Raw genomic sequence first — 11,656 nt, 5'->3', positions numbered from 1 at the left:
GGTTACTTATAGACGCTGAAGTGTGACAAAAAGTAATAATCATTAATTCCCTTTTTTCGAAGCATGGGGGAGTGTAACAGCCGTCGGAGTGGTTTCTTGAAAACTGAAAAGGCTTGATTAGACGTGATTAGGTCATGGTTTTCAAAAACGCACGAGGGCTCTAACAGATTTCGTGGGGCATATGAAAGGTTGTTTTCCTAAGTTTACTTATTGTTGGTCGCAATAAATAAACTTGAGGGGCAAATGTTATCCAAAGAATAGGCGTTGATGATGTGGCATACATTTTTAACACGTGGTTGACACCTGGCAAAAGTTCTGTTCGACCATCGACCAGTGAGATTCCCCTGACATGATATTTGGATTTTATATACGACCAGCTTGGTCGTATACTCCGTATTTTTTGAGATAATTTTGTACAATTGTAATCATATCCGAGATTATCTCCCATGATCCCTGATGATCCGACTATTTAGGAAAGAATATCTATAACTAATTTGTGTAATCTTCCTTGAGCTTATAAATAAAGAAAAGAGCTCAAGGGAGGGGATCTTTTTCCTTTTGGCTGATTTAAGTTTATGCTTTACAAGATAATTAGAGCTATTATCTTACAATTGTACTATTCATCCTTCTAGGGCTTGTGAAACTCAGAGAACCCTAGTTCTTTGATCACTCCTCTGAGGATTAATATCAATATTAGCTTAAGTGGACGTAGGTCATTACCAATTCGTGGGGCCGAACCACTATAATTTGTTGTGTCGTTTACTATTTTTCCATTAGATCTATTTCAACACCTTCCATCACATCAAGCATTTGACTCCGTGTCAGTTGACCAAAACGAGGGTCAACAGATATAAAGTAGCTGGACAAGAAGGAAAAGTTTGCAAGTTGAATAGGTCCATCTATGGACTTAAGCAAGCTTCTCATTCCTGGAATCTTAGGTCTGATGAAATAATCAAAACCTACAGCTTTGAACTAAATATTGATGAGCCCTGTGTTTACCAACTGAATGAAAATCAAATAGTGGTATTCCTGGTTCTTTATGTAGATGATATCTTACTCATTGGAAACAATGTTAAGAAATTATCAGATGTGAAGAATTGGCTGAGCACTCAATTCCAGATGAAGGATTTGGGTGAAGCAAGTTATGTAATAGGTATCCAGATCATCAGGGATTGAAAGAACATACACTTAGCTCTATCTCAAGCAGCTTACATAGATAAAGTGCTTGAACGTTTCTCAATGACAAATTCCAAAAAAGGGAGTCTGCCGTATCGCCATGGAATTCCTCTTTCAAAGAAGCAGTCTCCCCATACTCTTGAAGAGGAAGATGCAATGAGAAAAGTTCCTTATGCATCTGCAGTTGGAAGTTTGATGTATGCTATGTTGTGTACTAGACCAGATATCTGCTATGCAGTGGGAGTAGTGAGCAGGTATCAGTCAAATCCAGGACCGGAACATTAAGCATTATGAAGTATTTGAGACGGACTAGGGATTATATGTCTACAAGGGTGGTGTTCTGAACCCTGTAGGCTACACCGATTCAAATTTCAAACTAATGTCGATGACAGAAGTTTACTTCTGGAACGGTGTTTACTCTTGGGGGTGGAGCTGTGATTTAGAGAAGCGTAAAGCAGTCTGCAATCTCAGATTCCACCATGGAGGCTGAATACATAGTCGCGTCAGAAGCAGCTAAGGAAATAGTCTGGCTAAAGAAGTTCTATTCGGATCTTGGTGTTATTCCAGAAATGGATAAACCGCTTGTGTTTTTTTGTGACAATACAGGAGTGATAGCCAACTCGAAAGAACCTCGAAGTCACAAGAGGAGTAAGCAAATAGAAAGGAAATAATACATTATTCGAGAATATGTGGCCAGGGGAGATGTGAAGGTTATGAAGATTACAACTGAAGACAATCTTGCGGATCTGTTTACAAAGACACTACCAGAAGCTACATTTGATAAGCATATCAAGGAAATGGGATTAGTAGAATTATGGTATTAGTTTCAATTAGTGCAAGTGGGAATTTTTTGGGGTTTATGCCCTAATTAAAACTCAATTTCTTTGTAATCTCATTTATTATCAATAAAAGAATAGAAATCATTTTTTTGACTTGGTCAATCACTTTGCTCACATGTTTTATTTTCATGATTATTTGATTAATGTAAACTTCTATTAAATCCCGAGCATATAGCTAATCATATTTATAGTGACATAATTACAGTGGAATATAAATATGATTATATTTTCATTATAAGTTAGTCCTAAGATTAGTCAGTGCACAGGATTTACACTAACTTGCCAATCTACAATATGATCTACTTACACATTACAGTGTTATGTTCTTTCCAGAACATTAACAAAGTAGATAAGATCGGATGTATTTGTTACATTCGACTAGACCAATATTGACATTTTATAAGAAAAGTAAACATACCGTTATTATCTATTCTAGTCATATGATATAGTTGACCATAGGTCAATTCAATCTCAATTCTGAGTGGTTAGTATTCTAACTGATTATATTATTTGAGTTCTTTGACTTGTTCGTTACCAGCTTACCCTACGGACTAGCCCATACTTAAATCTTGGGAACTCGGTAGTATAATTGAGTGGGAGTGTTAATCATAGATATGAAAATCTATAGCTTCTAATGAAGAAGTGAAACGATGATTTCCTTTTAGTTTGGTTCAAGGGGTTAAATGATAGAGTTCTCATTTTAGTATGTAAATAAGTTTACTGAAATATCATTTACATGGAACTAAGTGTTTTAAGGATAAAATACAATGAGGGGTAAAACGATATTTTTGTCCTATTTCATTGTAGACCGTCTATAGAGGATTCAGTGACAATTATGGTTGTAACAATGGATAATTAATAGTGTATCTATATTTTTTATAGAGCGTTCTATGAATTCAAGAGTGAAATTCTGATTCTATAGTGGAGTCACGAGAAATTAATAAGTAGTAAATTTATTTGTTAGATTTATGATAACTTATTGGAGCTTGATTTCAGAGGCCCATGGTCCCCATTGTACCTTGGATAAAATCATCTAGATAGTCTCAATTAATTGATTTAATTATAAAAGTTGACCAAGTCAATTTTTTATAGTTTCACAGAGTTATGTATTTTTTAGAAGAAAAGAGAAATTAGGGCAGATTTATTAATTAAGATAAATTTGTATCTAAATTAATAAATAAGTTTAAATCAAGGTTCAAATTATAAATAATTAATTTGATAAAGGATTTAAATAATTATTTAATTAATTAAATCAGTAGAAAATAACACAGGCCTTGATTTTAAGTCCAATGGGCTTATAATCAAATGAGAAATTTCACGGACCTAAAGCCCATGATAATTTCGACCTAGGACTTCAAATTGGATATTATTTTATTGATTTTTTAATTAAATTAAATGGCCTAATTGAGTCTATAAAAGGAGTGCTTAGAGAGAAGTCAAGACAGACGACAGACAAGTTTTACAAGTCACAAGATGACATATAAGTTTATTCACTGATTTTCTGATAGTTTTAGATTCTCTCTTAACACAAGTCATTTTCTAAGCCTCTTAGTTATTTTCTCTTCTGCTCTTTGTATCTTTCCCATGTGTTGAGAATTGCCTACTCTAGTCTAGGTGATTCTAAGGATACTTTGGAAGACTGTGAAGAAAATATAAGATCAGTTCAGTTTCTTGATAATACTCTGCGACAGAAAGGATACAAGGGTTAGAGAAACTGAAGGAATGACTCATTCATTCTGCTGCGTATACTGTAAGTATTCTTATCATTGTTTCTCTTTGAATTCAATTTAGAAACATTTTCTAGGTTATCTCATATTAATTGGTTTAATATTAGATTTACATGAAAATAAATAAAGATCTTGTATAAGTTTCCCCAACAATATATATGTTTATGAACCTTATACATATATTTTTTTAATTTTTTGTATAGATTTTGTATTTTTGAATATTATTGTTTGAAAACTCATAAACTTTCTTAGTTTTTTGGGGTTTTCTACTTTAAGAACCCACATTGCTCAATTACCACAAGTAAGTGCAATTTTATTAATTTTTATGATTTAAATTTAATTTTTGTGATTTGTTTTTATAAATTGACTATATTTCGGATTTTTTAATTTTTGGATAGTTTTATATTAATGATTGTGTAATTTTTTTAGGTTTAAACTTTGCATTTTAATATTTTAGATTTTTTTTATTATAATTTCTTTATTTTTTGTTAAATTTTTCAATTTTTTTAAAAATTTAATTTAATTTTGGCTTTACTTATGTAAATGAGTATATGTATTAACGTATATATTTTATATAAGTTCTACTTTATTAATTATTTAGTTTGAATATTTTGAGTAAATTTTTCTTTATATTTTGTTAACTTTTTAAATTTGTTTTCAAATTTTGGGTTTAATTGTTTAAATATGTATATATATATTTTTTTTTAAAATTATTTGTTTTATTTAAGCTATATTTTATTATTGATTTAGTTAGGATATTTATAGTAGATTTTTCTTTATTTGATTTGTTAAGTTTTTCAATAATTTTTTTTTTTCATTTCGGGTTTAAGTAGTTAAATGAGTACATATAATAAATTATTTGTTTTCTTTAAGTACTTTACTGTTTATTTAGTTAGAATATAGCTTTAATATATTTTTCTTTATATTTTTTCAACTTTTTTATTATTTTTTTGTTTATTGTTATATTTGAATATGTATTTTGTTGACAACTTTGTTGTTGAGATCAAGCTTTGGAGGATTTTATATTAGAGGTTATATTTTAAACCTTAATGTATAATTAAGATATTGAACATAGTGGAATGTAGGAATTATAAAATACTGGAGAAAGGTTCTGGGAGTGTGTGATGCAGTGATATAAAGTTGTAATTATGCATGTTTGAATGATTAATTGGTTTGTTGTGTTTATGTGATGAATATATGTTCATTTTAATTTTGGGAAATGTTATAGAAGTAGGGGAAATGTGGCCCAATATTTTTTTTAAGATTTAGTAATATGAGAATTATGCATGTTTGATTGATTTGTTGAATACTTTTGTGTATATCATGTGTTGTATACATGCACGTTTTAAATTTGGGAAATGTGATAGAAATAGGGGAAATGATGCCCAATGTTTTTTGGACATATTGTTTCCCTTACTTGTCAATTAGGTAATCCACGAACCTAATTGTTAATATTTGTTGCTTTGTTTGTTTGTTTGTTTTTTTTGTGAAGTTTGACAATGGATAGAGATTGGATGTCGACAGATAGGTTATTCGTGAAATATAGGAATGGAGTTGAGTTTTTCTTGCAATTTAGTGGAAGAAATACTCAATCTCCTAATAGTATTCCTTGTCCTTGTGTTAAGTATGGTAACGTTGTCAGGATGCCAATTTTTAAAATAAAAGATCACTTATTTAGGAATGGAAAAGACAAAAGTTATAAAGTATGGTTTTTGCACAAAGAAAGAATGAAAGTCACTGATGAGGGACCGTCTAAGAATAATAAGTATTTTGATGTGGATTATGAAGCTGATGATATTGGAGAACTGATTTGTGATTCACAATATGAATCACATGTGGATCCAATTAAATTTCAGTCAATCTTAGAAGATGCTGAGAAACCTATTTTCCCTAATTGTACAAGGTTCACTAAATTATCAACACTGATTAGATTGTATAACTTAAAAGCCAAACATGGGTGGCGTGATAAGGGAATGACATAATTGTTAGCATTTTTAGGAGAATTATTACCAGAAGGTAATGAAATGTCATCTTGATTTTATAAAGCAAAGAATACATTGTGTTCGTTAGGCATGCAATATGAAAAAGTACATGCTTGTCCTAAAGATTGCATCTTATATCGAAAGATATTTGTTGACGCAATTGCATGTCCAACATGTGGCGAGTCTAGATGGCAAAAGAAAAACAATTCAGATACAGTTAGAAAATGTGTCCTTGTAAAGGTTTTATGGTATCTACCACTGATACCTCGTTTGGTCCAGTTGTATCAAAATGATGATTATGATAAAAATTTAATTTGGTATGCCAAAGATAGAGTAAAGGATGGTAAGCTAAGACATCCAGTTGACTTGCCAGCTTGGAAAACAGTAGATGTTAAATGGCCTGAATTTGGCAATGAACCAAGGAATATTTGTTTGGGTCTTTCTACCGACGGATTTAATCCACACACTTCCCTTAGTAGTAAATATAGTTGTTGGCCTGTAATGCAAGTCATTTAGTAGTAAATATAGTTGTTGGCCGCCATGGCTGTGTATGAAGAGGAAGTTTACCATGTTGACCTTGTTGATATCTGGTCCTAAACAACTTGGAAATGATGTTGATGTATACCTAGCTCCTTTAATTGATGATTTGAGCACATTGTGGTATGAGGGGGTTAATGCTTACGATGCTTATAAGAAAGAAAATTTTAATCTTAAAGCAGTGTTGTTGTGGACTATTAATGATTTTCCAGCCTTAGGTAATCTTTCTGGATTTAGTGTGAAAGGGTACAAGGCATGTCCCATTTGTGAAGAGGGGAGTCATTCTGAATATTTAAAACATTATAGAAAGATTTGTTATATGGGACACCGAAAGTTCTTATCCAAAGAACATAAATTTCGAAGTTGGACAAATGCCTTCAATGGTAAACCTGAATTTGGAAAGGCTCCACCACCTTTACTTGGAGGATAATTGTTAACAAATTTGAACAAAGTCAAATGCAAGTTCGGTAAGCCTAGAAATTATAAAAATCAGAGAAAAAATGTTAGACGTGAAAAAAAGGAGGTTGTAGATGGTGCGACAGGTTGTCGGAAGAAGAAATCTATTTTTCTTAGCTTGAATACTAGGAGCATTTGGTTTTGCGGCATAAATTGGATGTGATGCACATTGAGAAAATTGTGTCGGAAAGCTTAATTACTACATTGTTGAATATTCCTGGTCGGAGTAAGGATGGAATTAAAACTCGGTTGGATTTAAAAGTAATGGGTATACGCAGTAAGTTACAACAAGAGGTTGGTGAGAGACGAACCTATTTACCACCTGTGTGTTATACCCTGTCTAAGGAAGAAAAACAAATTGTATGTCATTCTTTGTCGAATGTGAAAGTACCGGAAGGTTATTCTTTAAATATTTCTTATCTGGTAGATATGAAAATTGTGAATTTAGTTGGAATGAAGTCTCATGACCATCATACACTACTTGAACATTTTCTACCGGTAGCTATCTGTTTAGTGTTACCCAAAAAAGTTCGATATGTAATTACCAAACTATGCTTATTCTTTAAATCTATTTGTTGTAAAGTGGTAGATATGTCAAAGTTGGAAAATCTTCAAACAAATCTCGTGATAACTATGTGTGAGTTGGAGCAGTATTTCCCACCTTCATTTTTTTACATAATGGTTCATTTAATAGTTCATTTGGTGAGAGAGGTAAAATTGTGTGGACCAATATACTTGAGATGAATGTACCCATTTGAATGGTATATGAATATTTTAAAAGGTTATGTTAGAAATAGAAGTAGACTTGAGGGTTGCATTGTTGAATCCTACATCGTTGAAGAAGCAATGGAGTTTTGCTCAAAATACTTATCACGTGTTGCGAGAATTGAACAATATTTTTCTAAAATTGAGTTTGAAATAAGTAAAGGCGGTAGAGGTGGTGTTGTTTCTGAAGTAAATAAATCTAATAAAGATTAAGCACATCGCCTAGTCTTACAAAATATTGATGATGTTCAACCATACATCGAGTAAGTTCCTATACATATGCATGGTCAATCTTATTTTTCTCTTTCATTACATTGGCAATGAATGTAATTTGTTGATATAAATTATTTTTCTTGAAGAGAACATTTCAATTGTATCAAGACCACCATATCCGCTTACAATGGAAGGTTATACATTGGTTGGACAAGTAGTCGGGTACGATGTTGGATGGCCACAACATTGGGCCCTTACTAATCAACAAACGAAAGTGCCACTTGCGCCCTCTACTCACAACCAAGACAATCAAAGAAAAGAATATAGGCATTAACACAGGAGCCTACAAAAGTGCCTATGACAAGAATGTTGAAGTTTTTGGTGAAGTTTATTGATAAATGGAAAGCAAACTGCATGGTAGAAATTCCAATTGTAGAAATGGTATTTGGATTCCAAACTATCGCTCTGTTAGGGAAAGATGATATCCTCCACTTTTGCAACTATGAGATGATCAAATAGACTGAGCTAGCATTATATATGAGGTACAATGGTGTTTATAATCTTTGAGTTTATTTAGTGTAACTTGAAATTTAATAGTTTATTGAATTTTTTAATTGTATGTAGCTTACTCGATGATTTAGTGCAAACGAAGAGTTTGAACCACATGTACACTTTCATGCATCCCGCTTTAGTGTCCACTAATGCAGGAACCAATGAAATATGTACTAAAAATCTCTTCAATCGGTTTCTACAGATGGAGTTAGAGACACAATTTCTAATTTGTCCTTGAAACAACAAGTAAGTCAACATAATTTTATATTCATATATTTTGTTTATTGATAAATATCTTACACAAGTTTTTTTTTATTGTAGCTATCATTGGATGTTAGTATTAATTCAGCCACAAAGTCATTCAGTAGCTTTTTTGGATCCTGTAAACTCACATTTTCATCCGGAAATCAAGGAGAGAATTATCATGTAAATTATACATATTACTTAATTAATTTATGATTTCATTTCAAACTCATATCTGGGTAAATATTAATATTTTGTGCAAGGCATTGGATTAATATAATACACATCGAAAACAAAAAGAGTCAATTAATCTAAAAGTTTGTATTCCTAAGGTAAATAAATTATATTACTTATCGTATTAAAGTTTTTGACATATTTTTATTATAATAATTTGCTTAATATAATACTTAAATTTGGATAACTATGTTGTAATAGTGTCGAAACCAAACTGGGCCAACTGAGTGTGGCTTTTACATTATGTAGTTTGCTAGAGAGTTGGTTTCACAGCCTAGACCAAAGACCTACTTGAAAAATGAGGTATTGTTTTACCTTTTAATTTTAATTTAAACTATCGTTCATGATTTTATTTGGATGATTTCTAACTTATTATTTTAAATATTTTCTAATTAGTTTACGAATACGAAACCGTATTCGGCTCACGAAATCAATGAGATACGAGATGAGTGGACTGAATCAATTATGGCGTATCTCAGTTACAAATGAGCAAGTTGGTGAAGAAATTTTAGTTTAAGTAGGTTTAATACTTAGAAAGTTAGAACACAAGAGTACATATATACATAGATTAACTTTGAAATATGAATTACTTTTGTAGATTTGATCACAAATGTTAACTTTAGATAAATGTTTAAATAATTTATAAGGTTGTTTTTCTATTTATACTACTGTTTTTCTGTTTCTGCTGCTATATTTCTGTTTCTGTTGTTGTTTTTCTATTTCAGCTGCTGCTTTTTTTTTTTATCAAAATAGGCCAGGGAAATTGGCGTAAACATTTACAATTTCCCTGGTTAATACTTTATGTGACAGTTCCCAACCAACGCAAAAAAAAATCGTCTTTAACATTTGTGGTAGTGCCCCACTAACGTAAACCATGCTAGCATTTGCGTCAATGGGGCACTGCCACAGATTCTAGATTTGTGACAGTGCCCCACTGACGCAAACGTCAGGCTAATTTGCATCATGAGATTCTGCGTTACATATAAAACTGACACAAAAAATTATGGCCGTGAGAAACTGACGCAAATGACATTTTTTATTGTAGTGTGTAAGCATTTGTAAATAACTATAAAATAAATATTATAAAGAAATTAATATTAAATATGTGAGATAGTAAGAACACATACATATGAATATAATCATATTTACGATAACAAGACATTAAACCATCTAGTACAATAACAATGGTAAAATAACAACTCACATATACATTATTTTATGATCAATATATATAGTATGGTAATCATACATACATACATTCACAATAAAATATTTTTTACCTCAATAAACTATGATGACTAGAGGCTTGATAATGAATTTTGTTATCAACACAAGATGGCGGTTGAAGATTGAATCATCTAGTTCAGATTCAACGAATGATTATGACTAGAGATTCATGATAAGAATTTGAACCTACAAATAATGATAGTTAGAGAATCGTGCTGATAACGTACTATAAAACTATTAAGATTACAGAAATATAAAGTATAAATAAATAAAGAAAATAACAGAGAGATGTAAAGAGAGAGTGAAACTCTCGTATCTATCATTTCAATGGGGGAATGACCCTTATTAATACAGATAAATAAACTCTAAGGAGATTTGGTAACTACTCTAAATTCAATAAAAAATTAATGTTGATATTTTACTTTAGATAACTTAATGATTTTTCATTATTATGGACATCTATATATATAATATTTATATCAGAAGTAAAATAATTATGTATCAAATTATCTTTGAATCTTAGAAAAACCCACCAGAGGATTTGAAAAGGAAGTTACATATAATATCTTTTATAGTTTTCTATTATAATATATTTTTTCTAATAAAATTAATTCTAAAAATTTATAAATAATATAAACTGACAATTATCCATACTATGATGAACATATATCAGTTTTCTTAAAAGGAAACTCCAAAAATTTAAGTTTAAGTTTATTTTAAGGTTATATAATCAATAAAAATTTAAAAAATTGGAAACAAAATATAAAATCCTAACAACAAACAGAAATGCAATGAAAATCTAGCCTTCAATTTCTAAAAATGAGTTATGTAGAAGAAACTCTGAAGAATATGGAGTGTTGAGCATCTTCTGTAAATACTGAAACAAATCTTCAAAAGAAGAAATCTCATTGTTTCTTCTAACATCTTATATTTATATAATTTGATTTTGTATTATGGACACTATAGAGAGATAAAGTGAAAGAGAGACACCACATATATATTTTCTACCATAAATACACAATCAAAGATCACATATAATTTTTTTTTTCAGTATGAACACATATATGATTGACTAAAAGAAATATTGAGAGAACTAAATATACCAAAAATAAATGTGATTATTTCAACGAATAATTCCAACATGCCAATATAATACAGAAGACCAAAAGTTTAATAAATATCATATATAATTAAATAAGGGAACAACCTGGCTTATGGCTTCAATATGATGAATCATTTCCTCTTCAATTCAAACCAACCCTACATCACCAGAATTATGTAGAAGCTTTTGATAGGCCACCTATTACTTATGTGTATGCTAGGAGGAGCAGGAGAGGCAAGGGTGAAGGAGCAGTAGGGGATTAGTTTTGTTACTGAGTTAGTTAGGTGGGTTAGGCCTTGGTGTGGCTAGGGTGCACGTTATCAAGGTAGGGAGGAGTATTAATAGAAAGAGTATGACTTGTTAGTTCTTTGTGATTTGTTTTGTCGAGTTGTAACCAAAAGGGAGAGACCATGCTCTCGAATTTCCTGGTGTGCAATATTGATGCATCTTTTCTTCTTCAACTCTCTCCATTTTCTCTGTTTGGCTAACAACTTGCAGGTCTAACCTATCAAGTGGTATCAGAGCACTCGATCGACATGGGACCCAAAAAGGAATTCTCAGTGGGAAGTCTTGGAGAAAGGGTGGAGGAGATTCAGTCGGAGG

Source organism: Humulus lupulus, chromosome 1 (assembly GCF_963169125.1).
Source record: "Humulus lupulus chromosome 1, drHumLupu1.1, whole genome shotgun sequence".
NCBI classification, from domain to species: domain Eukaryota; kingdom Viridiplantae; phylum Streptophyta; class Magnoliopsida; order Rosales; family Cannabaceae; genus Humulus; species Humulus lupulus.
Note: the sequence above shows the minus strand (reverse complement) of the source record.